Genomic DNA, 27532 nt, shown 5'->3' with positions numbered 1-27532 from the left:
GCACTACACAAGTAGATGAAAAGTCATTGACCCTGACCTTGAAAATGCAGAATTGTGATACTGAGGTTAGTAACACAGATATTAATTAGACCTAGAACATTGTGGGTCATGTCATCCACATCCTCCATTTTCAAATACGAACTTGGGCCATTATTAATTTCTCTGAATTCCAGATACAGATAATATACATACCTCATAGGGTTATTATGATCCTTAAATAAGATCATGCTTTTACATAGTACAATATTGCCTAGCACATTTCATGGCACATAGTAACATATGCCCCTTTCTTCAGGTCACTAAATTAAAGAAGCACAGCTATTATTTCAGGGAATAGCCTCTTATATAATAAAGATCTCTAGAGACACTTCTTGCCAGTGGAGTAGAGTCCAAAGCTCCTTTGCCAAAAGGTCTCAATCTTTGAATGCCTGAGAGTGACTTGTATTTATTAAAATCTATTTTGTTCCCACTGGATTTTCAGTGCTTGATGAATATGAATTAATACCAAGAAAAACTGGTGCCTATTGTCTCTAAGAGGAGCCCTTTTTTCCACCCAGCACGTCCTGCCAAATCGAAGACCTTTCCAGACTAGCTGAGAGCTGAGTATTGCAGAACCTCAGAGTTGAAAGAAGTTTCGAGGCCATCTCAGTCCTGCTCTGTTGCATGATTCAAACCGCAGTTAAGCCAGTCACTTGGGTCAGCTCATAGCAGTTTCTCTCAAAGTGTTAGATGGATTATTTTTTTCCTTCAAGGTATCAGCTCCCCAGACTTTCATGGAATCAGCCAAGTGACTTTGAAGGTCCACCTATGAATTGTCATTTAGCAAAGTGAAAAAAAATCAATGGCTCCATTTGGGGGGGGCCCTCCTGTGAGAGGTAGCTGAGCATCTCTGAAGTGACCTTGGACTGGTATGAAAGTGTCAAGAACCTCAGTGCTTTCACTGTCTGTGCAGTACTAACATGTAAGCATTTGATTTGTGCTCGCTTTTTGGAAATGCTCTTTTATGCAGAAGTTCATGCAGGGTGGTGGCAGAAACAAGTTCCCAAAAGGGGGTAACCAGAAGGCAAGGAGAGAGGCTTCCAAACCAGCTCCAGAGCTGAGATATAGGAAGATAATGAATTGCCTTTTCAAATCATCCTCATCAACATCACCATAACCATAGCAATCATAACTGGCTTCACCAAAATATAAAGGGTTAAGTGGTGTTGTTCATTGTCACATGATTCTGGGAAAGAGCTGAGCAGGAACCTCAGGGATGGGAGGAGGCACATCTTGCCTGCACATGTGGCCTCTACCACAAACACTTCAAAGTGCCTCCTTAGACCGACATAACATTCTGACGCCGACTGTAAATGCCCTTGACACGCAGAGTGGAAAATATCAAACACTCCACCAGTCCCCAAAATGCAGTGTCTCTGCTCTGGGAAAGGCCTTAATGAGCCTGCAGTAAAGGGGGAGGGTGGGGGCTAGGTCTCAGAGCCAGGGAGATGGGAGGGGGTGTAACGGGTGGTTCTGATTTAAGGCTTGTACTGATACATGCTGGCGTGTGCAACTGGGCTCAGACCGCTGTGAATCGCAGTGCCCCAGGACCTTGTGGGATGGCCCCAAACATCAATTCCAGGCCTTGCTGAGTCAAGACCCTACTGAGACTATTTCCCCTTGCACATTCCAGTGCGTATGACTCTTAAAGGGAAGAATTTCCCAGCTCACAAAGCTGTGCTTTTTTTTTTTTTTTTTCCCTGCAAGGACTCTCTGTGCCTGGGTTTCTCCCACGTGGCTCTCCTTGATTCTTATTGAGCCTACCTTTAATTGCGGTCTTCCCTTTGAGAAATCTTCACAATGGAAAAGCTGGCAAATGGAAGATTTCTCTCACCTTCTCAAGGGGCACCTGCATTTCTATAACCAGAGGGTCTTTCCATGGAGATCTGTTGTTATCAGCTGCTAGTAAATCCTCTACAAGATAACTGTGTGATAGAATAGTCAAGACAGATTGAAGAAAAAGGGCTCATCTCTCCTTCTTATCTTCCCTCTGGTCTACCATTAGATCCTTGGGCTGGGTTGGTTCATCCATTCATTCATTAACTATGTTAAAATACCAAAATACATAAAACATGTTTCCTATTCTTTGAAAATATCACTATCTATTAGTGGAAAGGGGCATCCAAAAAACAATTATCAATGAGTGCATGCAGAGCAGAGAGGCCTTTACACAGCGCCCAGCAACACAGGGAGAAAGTGACTGTGTCAGTGAAGCATTTGGAATCCTTCCCTAAGAAGACTAGTTAAGCTAGAACCTGACCAGTGGGTGGGATTTCACCAAGTAAAAGAAACAATGAACACAAAGACATGGGAGAGAGCGAGTCACAGTGAACTAGGGAAAGGCCAAGTTCAGTGTGGTTCAGGCATTAGGGACAACAGTGGCAAATGAGGCTGGAAAGGCACAGCATTAAAGACTCATGTGCCAGACTAATGCCTTCATTACAATACTTAACGAATTTCAGGCAGAACGTTGGTCCAATCATAGCTGTATTTTAGAAGGATAAACCCAGGAGTGAAAGATGAGCTGCAAATGGGAACGGCTGGAGTACATCCTGTGTGTGGCATGCTGTTCGGTTTTAAGAACATCACTGGCTCATCAGAAAAGGTAGTTCATTTCTATTTCTTCCCAGATCTGTTCATCTTTCTTGGTACTGCTGCTCCCAGTTCTTAAGAGGCTTAACGTGGAAAAGACCAGTGCTTCAAAGCATTTTTCTCCTTCTCTTTGCCCCCTAATTAGTCTCTTCAGACTGTGTGTTCTAGGATAGAGAACTTCAGGAAGTCATCAAAACCACCGGTCCATTATAGAGCTGTACCCAGAGGAAATATGGAAGATAGAAGCCGGCCCCCAGGAGAGAACAAACACATTCTCACATAAACATGGAGCAAATGTGAAATTTTAGCCAGAAAAATACTCACTTAAAATACATCATGTTACTAAGCTTATATCAAATAGGCCCAACGGGACCTGTCAGGAGTTTTCTTGCAAATTACATTTACATGGTTTTAGATGGTGTTTGGGTGGTTAAAATTCCTCTAGGATAATAACATGGGAACATAAGAAAAGTGAATAATAAAAGAGGTAACTGAATCTCCCATGTTAGGTCCTAAAGTTTTTACAGGTATAACTTTCAGGGAGCAGGAAAGGTTCTGGAAAGATAGAAGCAATGGTCAGTGGCTCTTACTAGGCTTTAATTATTACTGCTGGACAAGAGACCCTGGAATGAGTAAATTGATTTGCCTGATGAAAACATGAGTATATGTATTTTCAAATAATTATGGGAATTGCTGTGAACATAATTATATATTGTTTCTCCCCTCACAGAAAGATAATAGGTGGTCAAAATCATTGCTTTGTTTGGAAAATTGACTCTAATTAAAAGTTTTTCATTAAGACTCAGTTATTTATTGTCGGAAATTTGTATAGGGTGGCCTGGATGCACTGACTATATTAAACATGTACTTGGTCTATTTGTCTAGCTCACACCCTCTCTGCCATTTACAAACAGCTCTACCACTTTTAGAATACCATGTGTTGTGCTGTGACTTTCATATGCATCATGTTATGTTATTTAATCCTACAACAATGCTCTGGGGTAAGTACCATATTCCATGGGAGGAAACTGAAGGCTCAGAAGGATTAAGTTAATTTGGAGCTTCCCAAGAAATGGAAGTGAGAATCCAGCCCAGATCTGGCTTACTATGTCAGATAGCACACTGATATTTCTAAAGACACTAAAAGCTGTTACCTCAGTGTAGGGGGCAGGAAAAGGAGGCTGGACTAAGCTTGACATAATCAAATGTCCTGGGGGCTGAGGGATAGAGTCAGAGAGGGGCTACAGAAAGAATGGCACAGTTATCACTGAGTGCTAGAAAGGTCTCAGCCTGGACTTGAGTCTCCATGAAGAAGTTAAGTTGCAGAGTCAAACTCAGCAAATTCTAGGTCTGAATGAATACGGTGGGTCTGAAAATAAATGGGCTGCAAGTGAAACAGAATTTTCTAGTGTGTACTTAATTTCTGAATCTCTCCCACTTTTTTTATTTTGTGTTTTAATGGAGGATGTGTACTACCAGTTTATTCCTCACATAAGTTGTTCCTGTTGCAATTTCTCTGTGTTAATCTCACAGACAAGCTTGCCTGCAGGGCACCATTCTTACCTCTGAATTTCAGTGGTCCCGGTGGTCACACCAAGCTCTGAGGGCCCAGCTTGGTCTTGTCCACTGAGGTGATGGAACAGCCTTCATGGCTCTTCCACTCTACCAGTTCCTGGTTTCTAACTAGAGCAGAGGAAAAATGAGATTATAAGCCCAATTTTGGACTGTGGCTTCATGTGTCAAGCAGTCTTAAAAGGCACTGAGCAAATATGGTTCTTCTTGGACTTTAGCTATGAGGTTTCAAAGCTGATAAATAATGGCCCCATTGCAAGAAGAGGATGTGGTGACAAGTGATTTTATTCCCCATGTTGTGCCAATAGAGATACGGGGTCCAGTAGGTTTCTTGCATTGGAAAATCATTGGTGCCAAAGATTGGACCAGACCATGGAGGTTTAAGGGGACATGGTTAGCTGGGTGTCCAAAGGTTCCTCATTTCCCCTTGCAAATATATTCTCTTGTCTATACGCTTTTTGTCAGTGAATGATCCTGTTGTAGAGCAACCCCGATACAAAACGGGGTGCCTGACTGTGGGTCCTCACCCGCGCACTTAAAAGGACTTATTAATGCTCTACTGCAGGCACACGTGAAAGGTTAATAAAAAAGGTTTATTTACAAGGGAAGGGGAAATGAGGAAATGTACAGCTCTGGGAGAAAAGTGGGAGACAAAGTTTTAAATGAGTCCTACCCAATCCGCCGATCAGGAATCCCAAAATGGCGCTCTCAGAGTTGGCCGCCAGCCAGGAGCGGTGAAGCCAGGAGGCGAGCAATCGCGAGCCAGAGAGCCCAAGGTCCACGTGTTTGGTTTTTATATCCAAACTGGCTACCCAACTCCACCCTCAGGTCCCAGCCACCCTCCCTTTGGTGGTGATGGGATTTGTCTTTCCCAATGTCTTGATGGCTTTAGTCTGGAGTGGGGGTGGGGTCCACAAAGCCTGTATGGGATTAACTCAGGACATCATTTCCCCCTAACAATCCCACCACACACTCAGTCACCCATGTTGGAATTTCAGAATCTTTTTTCTACATTATCTTTCAGTAATTCCTGCTATTTTCTCATGGACTATCTCTTATTTTTGTCTTCTTTTCACCACTGTTGTCAACTTTCTAAATTCTCTTTATTAATCATGCTCTACTCATCCTCCAGACTGCTGCCAGAGTGATGCTTATAGTCAAGGAATAAAAATTATTATTATTCAGACATGCTGCCACCTTCCTCTACATATACCCACCTCTCCCCACAACATCATCTTCTTGTACCGTATTAACTAGATCACTTTCTTAGTTGAGACAGTTTCACCATGACTCTCCCAGCCCCTGTACCTAAATACATACACACCTTGGAGAACAACAAGATAAACATCCTCCTATATATATGCTAGCATATGTTGGCAACATAACTTTATTGTCACAAATTCTCAGTGCCTGTACTCTGGACTTCCTATTCAAGCAACCTATGTCAACATTCACCAATACTAAATTGACCAACTCTAAGAATGCTTTATGAAAAATCACAGTCATTTATTATTACACTTTTTGAAACCAGATTCTCTTGAGAGCAAGGATCTTTGCATATTTTATCTCATGCCTTCTTCTCAGTCTCTAGAACAGAGTCTGGCATAATTTAGGCACTTAAGTATTTGTTGAGATTTTTTGATACAAAGGGATAATTTTATCACTATAATTAAACATTTGGAAAAGTCCATTTAATATTTCCCCATGTTATATTTTTTGTATTTTGTGATAAACAAAGTGTAAACTTTTCTGAAAATCAGTCTAAAAAAATCATTAAAAGAAATCTAAAAGAAGTCAAACTATTTGTGGCAGGGACTTAAAATCTGACTACCGAGTATCTATTTTCCTCTTCTTCACTAACAGAAATCCTTTATTATGGAGATGGAAATGTGCCCATCTAAACCTCCACATCTTTCAGCCTCCTTTGGAACACAGAATGTTCCATGTAACTATGTTTTAATGATAAAGGAGGTATAAGTGAGGGACTTACAGGAAATTTCCTTAGAAGGAGGTTAGAAAACTGATAAAATCACTTTGACTTCCCCCTCTTTCCTGAAACCTAAAATAAACACTGTATTGTGGGATCTTCTGTAGCTGTCTGAGACTTAATCAGAAAGGTTTTCTTACAAGAAAGATTACAGACTTTCTATTGTGATAAAGAACTAAGCTTAGGAGTACTAGCCAAGGACAATGAATCTAGGAGAAATGATATTTTGGGGGCACACTCCTTTGCTGTTCCATTACTGCCCAGTACTTGGCATGTGACAATAAAATAAAACTCACCCCAAAGAACCTTTAGGCTCCACCACCAGGTTTTCCAGAAGAGTGTATCTTTCTCTACTTGCCCACCTTCTCCACTTGCTCCTTTCCACCTCTTTCAGTGGTATATCTGCTTGGCAGACTCTTATCACCTTGGAAACCATAACGACAGGAGGTCTGGAAAATATCTTTCTATTTTCCATTTGTCCAGCTTCTGAAGCACAGAAAGACACATGAGTAGGGAGCTGGAGTGGGTGATGAGAGACCCAGTATGAAGTATTTGCCAGTATGTCAACTGAGCTTTACCTGAGGTTCTCTGTCACAGCTGTCATTGTTCAAAATTAGCCAGGATGTGGAGCAGTGGCAAAACAAGCAAACAAGCACACAAACAAATAAACAAAACCCAAAAACCTGGGGTTTGTTTCATGCACCTGGTCCTGAGGGAGAAATACTTACAGAGCTCAGGCAAGAGAGGTTATAGCACAATCATCAGCATTCAGAGGACCTCAAAAGAGAACAGCAAATACCAAGTAGATAGGTTTATTCCTAACTGGCTTCCTGCTGCCTTTTTCCTGCACCCTTCATTCTTGTCTCTGCACAACAACCAAAGTGACCCTGTTGAAACTTAAGGCACATCAAGGTGTTCTGCTCAAAACTCGCCAATGCCATACCTTCTCACTCAGAGAAAAGCAACCATTTCGGGCCTCCCCGGTGGCGCAGCGGTTGAGCGCTGGGTTGCGAAGCTGCCTGCAGCCTCTGCAGCATCGGGTCAATCCCCGGCTGCCGGGCGAGGGTCCCACATGGCGCGCAGACCTCTCCTGCCACCCGCTGCTCCCCTCAGCAGTGTATTTCGTCAGTCTGCCTGTTCTGTTCCCCGCTCTGGCTCTGGTGAATTCTCTCACCCTCCCGCGCTTCTGACTGTACCCAGTGCTTGTATAAATAAATAAAAAAATAAATCTTTATAAATTTTTTTTTCTTTAAAAAAAAAAAAGAAAGAAAAGCAACCATCTCCCTCTTAGTGCCTCCACTTTGTCCCCTTCTTCCTCTAAAGTACCAGGCACACTCCACCTCAGCCCTGGTTCTGCTGCTCTCTTTCTGGAATACTCTTCTGCTAAGTGCCGTCATGGTGGCAACTTCCCAAGTGTCATCGCTCAGTGAGACCTTCACTGGCTACTGTGTCCCAAATCCCATGCCCCCCTCCCATCAAAGACCAGTTTCTTCCTCCTTAGAACTTGTTTTCAGTGAACCATATTTGTAACAAATGCATCTTATTTATTCATTGCTCCTCCCCAGCCCTCAAAATGTAAGCTTAGGGTAGGCAGAGATCTAGCTACTTTTTCACCACTGTCTCTCCATGGGCCAGCACAGTACTTGGCTTTGCAGTGGCTTCTAAATATTTGTTGAATGAATCCACAAATGAATGCACTGATTAAATTAAAGGGCTATCAAGCTCATGGAAAAATAAAATCTTTTTTCCCACAGAGAGAGAGAGAATGTAAATGAGTTTTCTATATGGCCAGTAAAGGGAATATTCTAAAATCCCTTCACTTCTCTTCTCTTGTCTCATTGAGCAGAGACAAGACTGAAGGGCGCAGGGAAGGCAGCAGGAAGCCAGTTAGGAATAAACCTAGCTTGTCAGCCAGCCCTCTGTGGAGAAACTCTGGGGCTGATAGAGTTGTGCCCAGCCCTGCCCCTGCCTCTGCTTCTATCCACATGAGTTTGGGGATGTTCTTTCTAATTACTGGGTTGCTGATTTCACTGGTGGAGAAATTTAGGTTTCTGTGGGCTCTGACACTCTTCTGTAGTGGTTGGCATGGATTGAATAATTTGTTGATAAGAGATTTAAACTCTGTGGGTGTAACTCCAAGGGCTCGGGAGCTACATTTTTAGCCTATGAGTTTCCTCTAGAAAAGCTTATTGCAGCAGAAATTCCACTACTCCGCCCCATGGAGCAAGGCCATGGCCACTGGGCTGTGGCCTCTGCAGGCTCATGTTAACACTCCAAGCTCATGAGGATGTCTGTGGCCTGCCTCTTTAGGACACTGTGTTCCCTCTGCTGCAGCAATCTTGTGGTTCAATCTTCATTTCTACTTTAAATATACAAGCTTTCTCTGTACATTTCACGTGAGTATCTTGAAGGAATCCAGGGACATTTTTCTTGAACCTGCCTGAAATTTGTTTTGGCAGAAGTTCTGAAGGCTGAAGTCTTGAGAGATTTGGGTTTGGTTCAATTATAGACATAATTTCAGTGAGGTTAAATAGCCCAGGCAAAAACTGGAGTGCCTGCCCATCATTGCTGCCCTTGAAAACTTACCCATCCTGCAAGCCTGGCTTCAGGGCAGGCTCATCCATGGAGCTTTTCCAGGTTATCAGCACTAAAAGGGCACTCTCACCCTCCCTGCACCTCTGGCCTATACCCCAGATCTTGTATGCATAAAGAAGAAATAAATCTTAAGAGTAAATAAATAATAATTTAAAAAGGGCGCTCTCCCCAGCCTGAGCTGCGTGGTTGAAAATATGTAAAAAGGAGCCAGACAGATAAGAGTTTGAATTCCAGATAGTGTAGTGGTTAACCTTGACCAAATTCCCTAACTTCCGTGGGCCTAAGATTTCTCAATAATAAATGTTGAGAGTGAAAATATTCACTAACGTTCAGTAAGTGCTCACTACCAAGCACTATCTTAGGTAATTTGCATTATGTATTTTATGGATTATTCTTAAGAACTCTCTGGGACAAGGTGTTTTACTATCCCTCCTTTATATATGAGCAAATTGAAGATACACTGCAAGGATAATTTATATCTCACTGAATGGTAAAAATGGGTTATGACATTCAGTAGGCACTCATAAGTTTCTTTTCCATTGTACTCATTAAACCAGCTTGGGTGTGTCATGTTCACAACATTTACCATGTACTGCCTTATACTGTTATTTATGTAGAAGAAATGAGATAGTGATACCATAAATTCAGGTCTTCAGGTCTAGTCTCCCAGCCAGGAATGGATCCCAGGCTGTGGTGGCAGCACTGAGTCCCAGCCACTAGACCACCATGGGTTGGTGTCTCATGAAGCCGCAGCAGGAACTTCACTGATGACCAGGCAAGTAAGCAAAAAGAGGCAAATTTGTTTAGAGAAAGAATGTTTATGAAGGAAAAAGGGAACAGAAATAAAGTGGGACTCCAGGCCCATGCAACCAGGCCAGGGAGGGGCAAGGAAGCCACTGTGGAGTCGTGCCTCAGGGAATATATACCTTCTTTCCCTATTTAGTCTAAAGCTCCATCAGTCTCTTTGTGTTTGGTAAGATATGAGTGGTGTCACTCACTCTGCCTTAATGTCTCCGTGCCCAGAATTAAGTCTTATGTCCCAGCCCTTACTTAGAGTTATTTTTCTTTATCGTCCTTGTTCCAGAATGTCCTGTTGCCCCTACACCTGGGGTGTTCTATTAATCCCTTTTGGAATTTGTTGCCCTTATCTCTGGAGCCTTCCTTATTCCTCAGAGGCTTTTTATATTCTATTCTGACCCTAGAAGCTCTCCTCTTGCCCTGTGACTCAATAGTACAGGACAACAATAAGGGCTGGGCTGTGGCAAAGCCAAGGCTTGGACTCCTGCCCTTGGACATGTTACTTAATCTTGAAAAACCTTCTTAGAACAGTAAAATGGGAAACTTCTTAGAACAGTAAAATGTAAAGAGTCAATGAACTGATAACTAAAATGCAGTATATATAATACCTGACCTAAATATTATTATTATTTATCATCAATATGAAAATGTATATTGATATTTAGCTTGAAGTTTTCTGAGGAACAAAACAGTCTGTAACTGTTTGCCATCTTATCCTATGCCTTGTAAGTAACAAAATTACTTCTCAAAGTACATCCAAATGATTGCCTGCATCAGCTCACCCTGCAGATTTGCTAATAGGCAGATACCTGGGCATCTCCCCAAACCAAATGGATGATGATCTCTGGCAGTCGCCTGGGATTTTGGGGTTAACATCTCCCTCCCGTAAGTCCTAAGGACACCGACTTTTGAGGACTACTGTATTATGGTCACCAAATATATGAATGAAATAACCAGGTGGACAGATGATTCAAACAATTTGTTTAAGTATAGTGCATTTTTTAAAAAAGCAATAGAAAGAAAAGATACCAGTAGTGCTAAAAGTTTTAGGTTTAAGACCCTGGTCTTGCTCTTCAACATACAACTTGAAATGTTCCTTTGGCTAATTTCCTTGGGTATGTGGAGTTGTTTTCTACTTAGGCACAGGTCCTCATCAGACTGAAAATTTCTTGAGACTTGTGACTCCCCAACTGATTCGTCAGCAACATGGACTTATGCAAACTCTGGGCATATATGTTGAAGTGTCATTTCAAAGCTCTATTGAGATGCATTATACTGATAGAATTTGTAAGAAAATAAACAACATAAAACTTCCAAAAATACTTCAAAAATGTTTGATTGAAATGTAAATCTTTTTGGTTTCAATATTTTAGCAAAGAAAAAAATCTTGAGTCACATGAATCACATACATAGATATTTTGGATTCACTTTGATACCAACTAGTTTCTTCCTTAAAGACATTTCTTAAAGCACCGCTCGATGAAAGATTATTTATTTGGAAAGATTTGTCACAGCAACATTTTAGTGGAACTTCTACCCCATTAAAAGTAAAAGGGAGAGAAGGCATAGCAGTGATGTGGTCAGCAGAGTAATAAATTAAATTCACCTGGCAGAGTTCTTGCTTTCAGTCTGAGGAATGTAAAAGAATACTTTTCTAGTGAATGAATTTTTAAATAAATCCACAGAGAGAAAGACCAGTTCTGAATCATGAAACGAAAGGTTACAGTTCCAAACCCCTGACTCCAGCATGGCCGGCATGGCCGGGGTAAGTAAGAGTCACTCCCTGGGTAATTTCCATACCAAATGTGCAACCTTTTACAAGCCAAAACAAAAGCTGTCCAACCCAACAAGGCTCAAGTTAGTTTAATTTCCCTAACAGGAAAGGAAGATAATAACCTAGAATTGAACACGTTTTTCATTAAAAGTTTCTAAGTTTTTAATTCTTAGGTGAGTTGGGTAGTAAAAAAGCTGCCTACTGAAATAGGATCTTTTAGGAAGCAGTCATCAAAGCCTGCTAAAAGGCTCAGATTCTAAAGTTCTATAAGGTTGGTGTAGTCTCAGCTTTAGCATATTTCTTATCCCTTCCGTCTCAATGTTTTCATCGTAAAACTAGAAATGGAATGTGCTTTTTTCAAAGGGTGTCTGTGTGGGTTCGATGTTATATATGTTTGTAAAGTGCTCAGCTCAGTTCACTGAACACTCCAAGACCTTAGAAAATGCTTGTTATTCTGACAGAAGCTTCAATGTGAAGACAAAGATTTTTACCTTTATTGGGAATGAATAATTGGTGCTAGTGACCCTAATCCTAATAGAATAATAATGAGATAATGTTGTCTAACTCTGGCAGGGGAACTAAAGCAGAAGAGGAAACAGAAGAATGTGGAAGTAAAGCCAATTATCTGAGCAGCAGGGGGTGTTTGATGTACCCTAGCTGGATACATCTTGAAGGAGATGGTACTTTCTAGACATGCCTCATGTCATCAAGGAGCTTCTATGCCAACAATATATTATCGTCATGTATTGAGGCAATAGCACCAAATGTAGCACCAGATTTATCTGAGTTCTAGTTTTAGGCTTAATGGCCATCTGTTAACTCCTTTCCTCTAAGGAATAGAGAGCAGTGGGTATGAATTTTTATGTTTTCATAGATTACATTGTAATAGCAGGGGCAAGGGATATATTAATTTATTAAAAAAAATTTATTGTGTAAATATTGGTTTACATCAATGTTTGCATTATTGGAGTGTAGGACCCCCATAAGGTGCTGTTGTGCCAGTATTCCACCACCAAAGAACCCACAGTCCACCACCATGGAGCCTGTACTCCCACCCCCTTTGTTCTCACCCCTTCCCATTTCCCTCCCTCACCTTTGATGCCCCCAATCCATAGTCAGCTTCCAAGGGTTAGATTTTGGTTCTGCTTTATCTGACCCTTTGTTTTGTTTTGTTTTTTTATTCTACATATAAGTGACTCCATCCAGCATTTGTCATTTTCCTTCTGACTAGTTTCACTTAGGTGGGAAAATTAATTTCTATTTTCCTTTGGGCAGAAGGAAGCCCAAGAAGGTAAAACTGCCTTTATAAGGTCACACAAGTGAAACAACCTGTGTCTGAAAATGACGCATCCAGTTCACATCAGAGTGACTCACCGAGATTCCTGTGGGCTTTGGGTGCACGGTAGCTCCGCTTCCCTTTGGTTTCATTTCCACAGTAATAATTCATAAATTTCAAACAATTTCATGGTTTTTCTCATCACTGGCTCTCTGGACATGGTTTAGGATGCTTTTCTTTTCAACTTGGATGTAAATGTGATGCAGGTGTGAGTCCCACACTGGTCAGGGTTATAAAGTAGTGCAGCACAGAGGCCCTGAGGCATCACACCTTCCTTCGGCTTTCCATTCCCAGCAGGTGAACCAAGCTGGAACCAAATCTGAGATCTGAAGAAGATCCTGCATTCCTGGAAGTGACCTCAACATGCAAATAGGATGCAGCGGGGAAACATGAAGGTAGTCACCTTGAATGGGGTCCCGGTCCTTGGGGAAAATTTTATGTCTGGGGAATGAGTGTGGGGGCTTGAGATAAAGACCAGTCAGGGTGGAGAGCTGAGTAGAAACAATCTCCTAGAAGCTCAGTGGTCAATAAAACTTGCCCATTATTTTAAAACAACCAAACAAACAAAAAATAGAATCCATAAAGAAATGATGGCCCTAGAACTTACAGTCATAAGGGAAATGAAAGAAAATAAGCATTTTGGTCCAGTTTTAGTCCTCAATTTCCTTTTCTCAAAAATAACAATTTTGTTTTCTAGAAAAACATACCTTGGAAAAATAATCAGAAATGTAGCAACTAGTTCTTCAGATGATGTTCATCATTGTGTTACTCAGAGTAGTAAAATAATGGAAGTAAATTGAATATTCAACAATGAGAGCATTTTTAGTGCTTTAGCACATATTGATTCAATGAAATATTAGATACCCTTAAATGACAAGTTTCTGAAGAATGTTTTATGACACAAAATGTTCACAATATTGTATCTTAGTGGAAAAATAAGATGTAAAACTGCATATACAATATGGCTTTCATTATGTAAAAGAAACATACGGACATTAAAAAAAAGTTGGAAGTAAATACACTGTAAAGGAAACAATGGTAAACCCTCTATCTATGCCATGAGCATGTGGGAGATTTTTATATTTTCTTTTGCCTGTATTCTTTTTTGTTTTAAAAAAATACAGCAACATGTATCTTTTCAATAATCTGCAGAAATATTATTTGAAGAAAGATGATATGACAAAACCCACATAACATGGCCAATGTGCCTGGAAACCAATTTTTTACGAAACTATTTGTGCATACTAAACTTGGAGATAAGCAATTCCAAATCAACCTTCTGCACCACCACCCCTGTGGCTACCTTGATTTAAACTTACAGGAATTCACAAGACCAAGCCATTCAGCTGGCCTCAGGAATGCACATGTCGGAGCCATTTCCCTTCGGCCATGTGGGGAACATCACTCTCATATATCCAGAGTTGTAAGCAGTCCAAGTGCTGTCATTTTCTGTGGGTAGAAGGGAGGGAAGGAGCTACGTGATGGCATGCATAGGATCACATATCATTTCTTGTGCCATTACATCTTACCAGCTTTCTTAAAGCACAAACCCTCCAACACACTGTTTATTTTTTCCTCTCAAGAATTTGTCCAAAATTTGATATGTGTAGAAGATGTCTATTTAGCTTCCCTCCCTTCAGCATTTTCTACAGTCATTCAAATATGTGGTAGGCATAGAAAACCTATTTGCCTTACAAATTTTTTATTCCGAGGGTTGAATTCTCACTAGTTATTGTTTATTTGAAATGTTCTCTTCTTGGAAAACAAGAATTTCTTATTGCATGCACTGTAGGTCGGAAAGAATTAGTACAACATTTTTTGAAATCTATCACAATCAGGCATTTACACACATGTGCATATAACTTGGCCTACTTATATTGACTTCTCAAAATTTGCCTGCTCTTCAGCTACAAACACACCTCTTTTAGGAATTTATCCTAAGTAAATAATCAAAAATGATTCATGAACAATAGATTTTATCAGATTATTATTTATAATTGAGAAAAGCTGGGAAATACATAATTAAAAATGGGAGATACAACAAATGAGTCATATTCACAAATATCTATGTATCAGAATGATACATTCACAAAATGAATGACATATTCAAAAAATGATATATTCACTATACAATTGTTAAAAATAAGAAAAAATATTAAATGACCCAACTATACTTATGATATATTAGTAAGTACAAAAACCAGGGAGTTGAACACTCTTATCTCAATTTTATAAAAAAGATAAAGCACAGCAAAAACCCTATCAACAATATAACAACTATAGTATCTCTGGTGATTTTTATGTTTCTTTTCATGTTTTCCTTTATTTTCAAAATTCTATACACTGTACATGTACTACTTTTATAAGACAAAAAGCTATTTTAAAATTCCTACCCATGTAAATATTATTGTTCTTTTTTTTTTTAAAGATTTATTTATTTAGTTAGTTATACAAGCACTGAGTACAGTCAGAAGCGCGGGAGGGTGAGAGAATTCACCAGAGTCAGAGCAGAGAGCAGAACAGGCAGACTGACAAAATACACTGCTGAGGGGAGCAGCGGGTGGCAGGAGAGGTCTGCGCGCCATGTGGGACCCTCGCCCAGTGGCCGGGGATCGAACTGTTCCTGCAGAGGCTGTAGGCAGCTTCGCAACCCGGCGCTCGACCACTGTGCCACCGGGGAGGCACTATTATTGTTCTTATGTAAAATTTGTTTTAAATATCCACACTGAATATCATGTGTCATTGTCATCTTTGAATAAGACTCCAAAGCTCTGGGTAAAAAGGTAAAGAAATCAATATTTCCAATATCTGTTGAAAATTTGCCTTATGTCTAACATTTTGCCAAATTTATTTAGTTTTCAAATGAACAATTTGAGACAGATGAGTGACAGCCTCTCTCTTGACCTCCCTTTTTACTATTGTCTCCTTATAATAGAATCTAATTCATCCAGAACATTTTCTCACACATCTCTTTTAAAGTGAATAGCTAAGCTTTGGAAACAACCCAAATGCCCAAAAATAGATGACTGGATCAAGAAGATGTGGTACATATATACCATGGAATATTACTCAGCATTCAAAAAAGATAAACACATGCAATTTGCAGCAACATGGATGGCACTGGAAGGGATCATGCTCAGCGAAATGAGCCACAAAGAAAAAGAAAAATACCGGATGGTCTCACTCATAGCAGGAATCTAGAAAACTTAAATAAGGGACCAGGAAAATGAATAACTATAAGAAAGTGAAAATCAAAATCAACAAAAAACTATGAACCAGAGACACTTTTAGGGGGGCGGGGGTGGGAGGGGAGGGATTAGGGTCAGAATGGGGGGGCTGCAATTGTATGGGGAATATAACAGTAAAATTTATAAAAAAAAAAAAATAAAGTGAATGGAACCACCTTGTAGCGTTCAAAACAATGTTGATCAATTGATCACCGAGATTGGGATGGAAACTATTCTGTGATGGTGGGATGTGACTGTTGGAAGGCATCTCAGGCAAGAACACAGTGGGAAAGCAGAGACTTTCAGGAAGCAACCAGGAATCAATGTCTATTGCTGTATCCATCATAACCTCTGCAAGTTGTAAGCAGTATTTCTACAAAGAACCAAAAGCTCTCTTGGGGAATTGTGTCCCTTCTTTTTCCTTTTGGATTCAATCACTATATCAAGTTATTTGAGAAAATGCACTAAGTTAGAAAACAAATATAACACAATGAGTTAACCACCAGGAAGTCTATAAAATGATAGTTTTTAAACCTTATTTACATGTTTTCCCTAAGAGCAATACATTTTATCTTTTTTAACAAGCATAGTAGTTAAATGTCATGCTACTTTTCTAAGTTATTACTTAAAAGGAAAGAAGGACTTTGTTTTTGTAAACTCATTCCATCATTGATTAAAAATACCCTGATTCTTCCCAGCAATTGAGGTAGAAAGTAAAGTTTCATGTAGGAATCTTTCTTCTAGTGACCACAGAAGTGGATTTTATCATTTAGGGAATGTCCATCTCATCTTTGGAATTTTATTTATTAGGTAAATATGAGTCATTAGTCAGTTAATGGAGAAGAACTTCTAAGACAATGTGGTTGAACAATACCTTAAACAGTTGGATGGGGGTAAAAGGCCTTTGCAATTATAGAACACCAAAGTAATACAAGTTTAATTTAGGAAAAACTCTTTGGCCTTGACAGCTTCTAGAACCCAATGAATGAGGGAAGTTCTGGAGCTTTACTAAGTGAACATAGAGGTCATCATTATACTTAACACCTGGGTTTGATATCAAAAAGTTGCAAGGAAAAACACAATTACAGACCACAATAGGACAAGATAGATTCCCTCTATATTGCTCTTCACCCAACACTTTTCTCATTGCCAAGAAGAGTATTATAAATCACTCCCTGATCATTCTTCATATGTTTCCCAGATTGTACTTCATTTTCCTGAGCCTCAACTTATTGCACTTTGCTGGACTGTAAGACCAGAGTGTGATATTGAAACCAGGCCCATCTCCTTCAGAGCTGTACTATTCATATTACTCAATTTCTGTGGTTGTGCTGGGTGCCAAAACTATGGATGGATCCTTCCATCCCCTTCAAAACTGCCTTGGATATCTCAGCAAGATGATATAGTTTGTTACCTCTGAGTGGCTCATGTACAATTTAGGGGAACTCTTGAGTAGTCCATATACCTTATCTAGGTCTAGCTGCTTAACAATCCACAAATATAACACATAGAGTGACTCTGTGACAAGAAGATCCTGAATGTGATTGGGGCCAGAAACAAATGTCATCCTAAAAACTGAACGGTGATTTCACTTCACGTTGCAAGTGCTAAAGGGAAATGAATGTCCCTGAGTAAATGTTGACCATCAGCTATTTTCTACTAACAATAAAGATCACCTATGAACTTTTCTCCGAGTTTAACTTGAAGTACAGGCAGTAGGAATACTTTCAAGCACAAAATACTTAAAGAGAGGAATGTGAGGAAAAGAGGTAACATTTTAAAAAGGCTCTTGAGTTTTAAATGGAGGCCTAAAGGGAGGCAAGATCAAAGAGATCTTTTCATAATGCTGGTAATAATTATTATTGGTGATACTTTAAATACTTGATTGCCTCAATATACTCAAAGAAGGCTGTGGTTTAGTTGTGTCTCCAGAAATAACAGAATATAAAATAAAATTGGAAAGTTGCAAATGGACCTGACTTTGCAAAAGGAAACAATAGCACTTGAAATTGAAATAGCAGTCATGGAAATTATTTTACAAAAATAATTTATTGGAGGAAGCAGAAAGAAATTTGACTGAAAAAGAAGGTATCATATGTGTTACAAAACAACATAAAAGGGAACTTTAAGGATGCCTTCCAGGACTTAGTACTAAGTATTAGCAATAAAATGTAGCGATTAAGCATGATGGGTCAAAGCAGGAAAATAAGTAAACAATTATTTACTGGATCAGAGTGCAGTGTCGGGTGAGTAAGGAGGAACCAAGAGATGTTATTTGCAGGGAGACCACCCTGTCTTCACAACTCCTTGCCTTTTCCAAAAAACTATCAATTTGGGGAAAAATTCTAGCCAGGACTTCATCCTTCTATGGCCTTCATGTCAGGTAAGAAGTTTTACAAAATCATCTCTTGCTAAAACTTACACCCCTTGCACTCTGACATTTCTGGTGATTCCAGCCTTTCTTGGAAGAATGAGGTGTTTATTTTTATTTCCCAATGCCAGGCCAAGAGAAGTTTAGCACAGCTAAGGAGTGGTGTCAACTGAATGATCTTGAAATAGTGTGGAAAGATCAAACATGGATCATTAAGCTTGAGGTTGTTAATCACTAATATATTAAAAATCAATAAAAATATTTATCAAACACCGTCATATAAGGCATAATGCCAATATGGATCGTAAGATTGAACTTGCTAATCACTAATGTATTAACAAATCAATAAAAATATTTATCAAATACTCTTATATAAGGCATAATGCCAGAGGAATATAAATAAATTAAAATAAAGTTGCAATCAAGAAATCTACAATCCAGTATAGTTAACCATAGACATTAGGGCCTCCCCTGGTGGTGCAGGCAATTGAGTGCAGCACTGTGAAGCTGTCTTCTGCCTCTGCAGCGCCGGTTTGATTCCGGCCAGCCGGCGAGGATCCCACATGGGGCAGCAGACCTCTCCTGTCTCTCCCGCTGCTCCCCTCAGTAGTGTATTTCATCAGTCTGCCTGTTCTGTTTCCTGCTCTGTCTCTGGTGAATCCTTTCACCCTCCCGCATATCTAGTCTGTACCCTGGTTCTTGTATGAATAAATAAATAAATCTTTAAAAAATAAAACAACAAAAAGCCTTAGACATTAACTCTCAGGTATTGGTAATTTTTTATAGAGATAAACAAGAATGGTCAACATAATTATCAGTAAGAACTATCAAGTTCAGATAAAGGATAATGAATCACTAATGTCTGGAATGATTACTACACTTCCAGAAAATAAGAACTGAGGAAGGAAGGGAACAAAAACACACATTCATTGACAACCTTTTATGGGTCAACCTCCTCACATTTACTTTCTTGATTAATTCTATCACCAATTCTTTGAGGTAGATTTTGTTATTATTTTTATAAATGAGGACATGAATGATTAGAACCTTGCCATTGTCACAAAAGTAGTAAATAGAAGAGGTAAAATTTGAACCCACAACAGAATGCACAATCTTATATTCTTCACTTAATTTGAGGGATAACTGGGTTTGATCGGCTAAGAAGCAGCCAGCAAGCAGCCTCCACACAGTATTTGACATGTGTTTTCTAAACATGCATCTGTGTGGATAGGTGAATTAGTTTCAGAGCCTAACAGCTCTTTCAGTGAAGTGATGGGGAGAAAACCATGATAGCTTAACACATAGAGGTAAAAGTTTCAGACATAAATAGTATGTAAGGACAAACAGGAAACATTGGGAGAAAAATAGGGGAAATGATGAGAAAGAGAAAGCAATAAATAAAAGATGACCTATGAATCTTGTGGGGAAATCTCTAGAAAGCAGTGTGAAGAACATAAGCCACAGAATCTTCCACCCAAGAAGTCAGAAAGCTGGAGGACTTAGACACCACCTCCAACCAATCATTAGTTAAGAGCTGAGTGTGATGAGGGGGTGGGGCAGTGAAGTAAGAGTAGTTAATTCCCTGGCACTTTCTTCTCTATCATGTGCACTAGCAGAGCCCCATGCAAGACTTGGGGGGAAATCCCAGAGGAAGTCATGCAGACACAGTTGAAACTGGCTGTCTTGAGTCACCTGGCTAAGACCCAGGGTTAAGACCCTGTTATAACGTCACTATTTTTATGTTATTCTCTATTACTCCATTCCTTTTGAAGTATATCATTGTCTCTCGAACTTCAGAGAGCACCAAAAGCACTTTGGAAACTTGTTAACAGAGCAGATTCTGGATCTCACCCACCGAAATTCTGAACCACAGTTCAGAGATGGAGTCCAAAAATTTGTCTCACTAATAAATATTCCAGGTGATTCTGACACACATGGTCTGTGGATCACACAGAGAGAAACAATGTCTGGAATCTCCAAGTGTTACATGGAAAACAGATGAACAAAGGGGATGGCATGTGATGCACTGAAAGGGGGATGATACTTGGAACAAGATATTGGTAGATAGGAAGTCTAGCTCTGATACTTAGTGACCTTAGAAAAATTACATAATCTCTTTGTTTCAGTTTCTTAACTTATAAAACGAACATAAAAATACCCACCTGGACTGTTTTCTGTCAGAATTAAATACAATAACATACAGAAGGGAGCAGAGTATCATAGTGAGTACTAGTGTTAATTCATTTTTTTTTCCTCAGAAGACTGAAATCTGTTGACAAAGTGATTGCAACAGCATTTAATAGTTAATGTTGTTTGACAAATTATGGTATACCTGACTAGAGAAAAACCTGATAAAACAAATCAGGCTAACCAATAATAAAGACATCTGATTATCATTATTGGTAGTAGTTATGGCCTGTAAAGTAAATGGAATGCTGAATTAGCAAATTCTGAACCTTCTCCCGGGAAATACAGGGTGATATTCCTGGCAGCCCCAAGCACCATTTTCATCAATTGATCAACTCATTGCCTTGTTTTATGCGTGTCTGTTTAAGGAGAACTTCGTTAAGACCCATTGTTGATTTATGGACATTAAACTCATGGCCAGAAGCATTATAACTCGTGCTGAACTCAAAAGATCTAACACGCATGTTTTCTCTGTGATGTTGCCGGCAGCCTCGTCGTGCAGAGCACACCATTTCAGCACTACACTGGGGGCCATTTTAAACAGATGAAATCACCAACAAAATGTAGAAAATGTTAAAAACGTGGCATTCGGTAGACCATATAAGGATGGTTATTTACGGTGTGAGAGTTGAAACAAGAAGGTGGAGGGTCTCCGAGGTCTGACCTCACTGGGAATTCATGCTTTAGGCTACGCAAATGTTTTTCTGTGCACGTGTCCGAGAATAACCGTGACTGTGAAAGCGCCACGAATGTTTATTTGGAAATTACAAATAAATTTTAGTGAGTAACCATATTTGTCAACATGGAATCTATGAATAATGAGAATCAACTGTACATTAAAATGGAAATAATTTTGTGGTTTTATCATCTCGTTTCTAAAACCCAAACTTAAAGCAACATAGCAATCCCCTAAATTCTGCTATGTGTTGGGAAAAATTACAGCTCGATCTCACAAATGGTCTTAACCTTTATCGGTTCAGAAACTGAAAGGTGGAGATGAAGTAGCTTCCTGAACATCCCTGACCAATGAGTCCCCTAAGGCGGGGATAACTCAGGAGCAAGAAACCAATCCTGTTGTTCTGCCCACTGGGCTGTCCTGTTCCTGCTCAGTTAACAGAGAGAACGTTTGCCCTTCATTCCTGTTTACTAAGCCCCTGCTTGCACTCAGGGTGGAAGTTGCAGATGATCTGGGCCACACCTGGAATTGAAGCAAATGATTGTAACTACCAACCTGCAATTTTATTCTGTAAGAGTGTTGCCTGAGGGTTAACTGACTGTTCTTTTACCCTCAATTTTTGCTTCAGAGATGGCATGTTGCCACTTTAGTACCAACTCCTTGCTAGCCTCATAATTCAGACATTCCGGCCCTGTCTGCTACTCCATGCATATACCAAAGAACCAGACTGGACTATTCACTATTCTTTTACAGGTGGCAGCAGTTTCTATTCACTTTTTAAGCTTTCCTCTCTTCCTCACAATGTTTGTTGCAGTGCCTGGGGCTTCATGCACGCTCTAACCACACTAATGAAATAGAATTCTAGTCTACCACGAACATTTCTCCAACATTTCCATGACTTAGAGTTGGAGAGAAATAAGACCATGGAGTGCTTTTAGACCTACTAAACACATTATGTATATATTATCTCCCTTAATCCTCAACAACCCTACAACATATTATTATTCCCAAGTTGTAAGTAGAGAAATGAGTCTAAAAGAATTTACATAACTTGTCTAAAGTCACAAGGCTAGTAAATGCAGAACTATGAAATTTATAGTTAGATTTTCCTCTGAGCTTTGGCTTCATTTATTTGTAGCAATAATGCCTCACGTTTCACCAGCTGCAGTTTCAACATATGCAATTCCATTATTTAAAAAAAAAAAAAAGAATTCTCTCCTCTTGCTTATTTCCTAAGCCTTCACAGATATGCAAAAAGAACTTTGGAAGGTAATAGGATTGGGGGATGTTCAGGATAGAAAGAACTGCCGTTTACCACTTGCTCCATGAGGTTTATGTAAAAGTTTCTTTTATCTCTCAAGAAGATAAAAATTAGCAAAAGAAATTAATCACAAGTTGTATATAAAACATTGTCAGAAATATCTTGACATAGTACACAAAAATGGCTTTTATTTCACATCCATTCATTTTCCAACTAATTCCACAAGTTCTATACTATATTACAAGAAGATGAGTAACTGGCATTCTTGTCTCTTCATTATGAGCTGTTGGACATTGTTGGTCTGTTTGGAATTAAGCAGATAATACCCTCTTGTTTCAGAGATGATATTCAGAAAGCTAAATTGTTCCAAGAGATTCTTGTGCAAAAGTTATGTGTAAAGTGTTGCATTTAACAGTAATCCCTGTACTGAGTAACCTTTTAGAATCCCCTTCAGTCAATAGTCTATTCTTTTATGTGGTTATTTTAGGAATGATCAGATTGTTCTAATATATATGAATCCATTTAAGGTCTTTGGAGGGATATATGAATCAATGAAAAAGATATTTTTCTTTTCTTTGACAACTGCTGAAACCATTCTGATATTCTCAGGGTTAAGATTCTTGCCCTTTAAGAACTATTCATAACAGTACATTGATCAAAAATCAGGAAGGGACCCTGGAGTTCATCTGGTCTTACTATAGTCCTCCCCACAATACCCACACTCATATTTACCACTTCCCATGATGAGAATTTCTTAGCCACAGAGAGGTCAACAGAGGTCCTGTAGTCTCAGTGTGTATCTAGAAAACTGCAGAGAAGTCAAGAAGGACTGTCCTAGTGAGAAAGAAGCATCCTTGGAAGAGCAGGAATTGAGGGAAAATAAGCATCTTGAAATTGCTTATGTTTTTGTTAATTCCACTGTTTGGGAGAGAACAATGAAAGTATAACAACATAGATCTTAAAGTCCTGCCTTCCCTGATTCACTTCCAGGGAAATGAAGAACAGGACTACTGTGGCTCCCCATCACCCATGTTCACAAGGGTGCCCCCAAAAGCCTTTTGCCTGGGGGTTCAAATGATATCATCAGCTTAAAGTGTCTCCAAGTGGAACTGGCTGCTCCCAGAAATCTGTCAGCTGAGTGTTTGGAAGAAACTGAGAAGTCCTTGAAAAACATGGAGTGATCAAAGTTACTTATTATAGTATTTTCAAAAGAGCTCTGGGTTTAATAAGAAGCAAATGAGATCAGATAGAGAGGAATCCAGAGACTGTTTCTTGTGTGGAAAACTCCTTGTGGCAAAGACCAGAAGAAAGGAACATAACTCTGGGAACCATGCTTCTTTAGAGCAGAGTGTTAAACAGTGTGCAATTGAATTGCTCTGCCCTTGAACCTGGTGGAGTGTGCAGAAGTAAGCAATTACTTAACCAGACACATCTTTCCTAAGAGATCTGATCCAAGAAAAATAATGAAGTACAACAAGGAAAAATTTTAAGGAAAAGAGAGGAAACACCCAGCCTTTCTCTTACCACAAGATTTTTTTTTTATTTCTCCAGAAGACTTTCAACAGAGTACTGACTTTACTCATGCATTAGTCAGTCATCTAATGGTTTGATTACTAGGATACTTTCAAGAAATTATTGATATTTTCCTCTTACCAATCAACCAACCAGCCAATGAACCAATCAAACAATCAAACTGTCCTGAACACATTTTGTTGTAGAATAAAACATAATTTAAATGCACGCCAATGTGTAGGACACTTCTGATAGCAAAGAGGAATAGTTTTAGATAATAAATTAACCTTTGACTAGACCAGAAATTGCCAGTGCTCAAGCCCACCTAGATACTGAGGCTTCAAAACTAACAAAGGAGCTTTCTTCCATAGAATATTGGGAGCCTCACAAGTCTTATCTTTCTGATCCTCAGCAAATTTGAAAAGAGCCCAATGTGTAGGGAGATATTTGTCCTTAAGGAATCAACCAGATTGGCAACAATCTTCCTTTTTAAACAGCTTGTTACTGTTGTCTTGCCTCCAGCTGCTGTCCCTACCTCCCCCACCCCCTACACCTTTAGAAAAAGCAGAAGAGACCCCACATTACCCGCCTTGCAGGATCAATCTCATTTCTCTGAAATCATCTTTAACGTGTAGAAAAGTTCTATGTCCTGGGAGGAAACATCACATGCCATTACACCCTCACCTACCATTTCATTGTCCCTTAAAAGGATTGGACTGGCATATTTAGAGTGGGATGGAAGACAGCCCTCGGCTATTACACCTTTATGTGGATTACTTTGCCCATTGACCTAAATGGTGAATCACCAAATAGCAGGAAGCTAAGTTCAAAACTTATTACCTGCACCACAACTATGATGAGTATTACCATTTCTGTGTTTTGAATCAGGGCAATGTGGTCTGGGGAACAAGTTTCCCTTTATAGTTCTGTCCAGAAAACATCTTGGTTGTTAGCACCTAGGTAGAGATAGAAGAGACTGAGCAACAGGACAAGAATCTTTGCAGAGAAAACCAGGAGATGAATGACAACTAAGTTACCCTCCAGAAGCAGAACTCAGACATGCAGGCTGAACTCCAAAGGAAGCAATAGGAGCTATGAACTCTAACAGGCATCAACAAAAACTTGGAAGAGAAAGTAAGAGAGTAGGAGGACTTTTTGGAGACAGAGCTGCTTCAACTGAAAGAACAAAACCAGAAAATGAGAAGATGGGGGTTAGAAAGCGTCAGCTTCATGTTCAGCTGTCAGCTTAAGAGAAAGAAATGGAGAAAGCTTGTTCAGGGAGATCAGATAAGACAGAACAGTGGGAGTGTGTGAAAAATAAAGTAGTCAGCTCTTTCTCAGTTTAACTGAATAGAAAGATCGCCAGAAGAAGCTGAAGCAGACAATGGAAGTGATGGAGCAGAAAGAAACTACTGCAATGAAGAAAGATCAGTAGTTAATGGACCAGAACTTCTCACTGTTAAACAAAAACTGAGTGAGAACAAGATTGCCTGTAATATTCTGCAGAGAGGGAAAGCGAATGGAAAGAGAAAATGATCTTTTCAAGAGGGAGAAGAGCAAATTGCTGATTTACATGGGTCTGGATTTTTGACTCTGCCTCATCAAGCACCGTCTTCAGGTCAAGGAGGCGCAGGAAAAAAACAACCCAAGACTTGTCTATGGATATCCATATTCTGGTATCCAAAAAGCTTTGTCCCAGCCTGTTCTCCAAGAAATGCCCCATTTGCAAATCAGATTTTGTTGATGGTATTTTTGGTCGCATATTGGAGGAGCAATACATGTTGCTCAAATCCTTTGTTTGACTTTTCCAATTTGTGATGTTATCTTTCCAGAAAGAGAAGCTGATCTTTGAAGGTAATGTGTTCTCCACTCTATGTAAATGCCCTAGCCTTCTGGAGGCTGCACACAGATTTTATAGAGTAAAACCTATTGCTTCTACTCTGAGTTATGACCTAAGATCCTGCCTGTCCTGAAATTATTAGGATTTTACTCAGTCTTTCTGCTCTGATGGTGGAGTTATGTTGATTATCTAAAGGGTAGTGTTGGGTTTCCCCGGTAGTGCAGCGGTTGAGCGCTGGGTTGTGAAGCTGCCCACAGCCTCTGCACCACCGGTTCGATCCCCGGCACCCGGGTGAGGGTCCCACATGGCGCGCAGACCTCTCCTGCCACCCACTGCTCCCCTCAGCAGTGTACTTCATCACTCTTCCTGTTCTACTTTCCACTCTGGCTCTGGTGAATTCTCTCACCCTTCCATGTCTCTGACTGTACCCAGTGCTTGTATAAATAAATAAATAAATCTTTAAAAAAAAAAAGAATCACTATTTTGAAAAAAAATAAAGGATAGTGTTAAGTCATTTTCGTGGGTTACTACTATCTTTTGAATCACATAACTGTGTCAGCCTCTCATCAAGGTATCCATTCTTCCAAGGGTCTCTAGTACAAGAGCCCTCGGATGTAACTTACCTCTCAATTCATACAACATACAAAAGATCTGACTCAGGTACTGTTTTCCTTATTTATTAGCCCTTGTCTACATATCTTTTAATAATGTTATTGATCTCCAGTTCACTGTGCTTTCAAAACTCTGGGAATATATCTGTCCTGGAAGCAGGAAGTAGTATACTAGAAGAAATAATAATTGAGGGAATGAATAGATAAATGGGAGAGATCTCAATATTAATTAAGTTTTTTATGTCTATGATATGTTGAGCACTGTGCCCGTTTCTAGAAGGCCAGTGAGTAAGAATCATGATTTCTATCTGTAGGAAATTTAAAATAATAATGTGATGGACTATAAATCATTGGGTTAAGATCCTCTCTAGGAGGAATCTATTTTTATGAATGTCTTACTTCCTGAAAACAGGAAGGACCTTTCTAAGCTTTGAGAAGATAAAATACATTTTATGGTGCCACTCTCTGTACTAACAATTTGAGTCACCCCAAAGCAGCAGGATAGCCCCATCCTGGAGCTCCTATCTCATATGGTCCAGCAAAAGAAATTTCACACCAACCAGTGGGAGTGATCAGCTTGACACACTGGCCCCTTGGAGCCTTGGGATGAATGTATAGGTTGAAAGCCTAGAGCATCTTGGGGCCTCTGGTTGACCTACACGTGGAATATTAGATTGATTGAGCTCCATATGGGTTTTTGGCTGGGCATGAATTGTGTTATCTTGATGGCATTATGGGTTCTACCTGTTCCCAGACACTGGAAGGACTAAGAATATTAAGGAAGACATTCCAAAGCACAGGGCTCCATAAGAAATAAGACTGAAGGTGGAAGACCTTCCTTGCCAGGTCTAATGGTGGTACAAAAAGCAGGCATTACTCTTTCCCTTTGACAAATGCCCTTCCCCTTGACTCTAAATACCTACATGTCCAAGGTACTCAATATGATAAGTAATGTCATATGATAATGGCAAATTCCATGCCTCTGCTAGAGTCCAACATGACAATCATTGAATTTCCAAATAATTTATCATTTGACATTATTACAGAAGTCTGAGTACATACACATTTGAGTTTACCTTTCAAGGCTCAGAAGGTATTGAAGGAAGGAGATATAAGCTCTTTATTTTAAAGAGCTTATTGATCATTTTCTCTGT

General features: G+C 39.6%; 1 pseudogene across 1 annotated transcript; it reads left to right on the top strand.

Moving 5' to 3' along the window:
* Positions 1 to 24358: 24358 nt before the first annotated feature.
* On the top strand, positions 24359 to 25900 carry LOC311181629 (calcium-binding and coiled-coil domain-containing protein 2-like; annotated as a pseudogene). The gene has a single exon. The product of its transcript is annotated as a calcium-binding and coiled-coil domain-containing protein 2-like (transcript).
* The last annotated feature ends 1632 nt before the right edge of the window (positions 25901 to 27532 follow it).

The sequence above is a fragment of the Talpa europaea genome (genome assembly GCF_964194135.1).
Source record: "Talpa europaea genome assembly, chromosome: 12".
Classification (NCBI taxonomy): Eukaryota; Metazoa; Chordata; class Mammalia; order Eulipotyphla; family Talpidae; genus Talpa; species Talpa europaea.
Note: the sequence above shows the minus strand (reverse complement) of the source record. Positions and strands in the feature narration are given on the sequence as shown.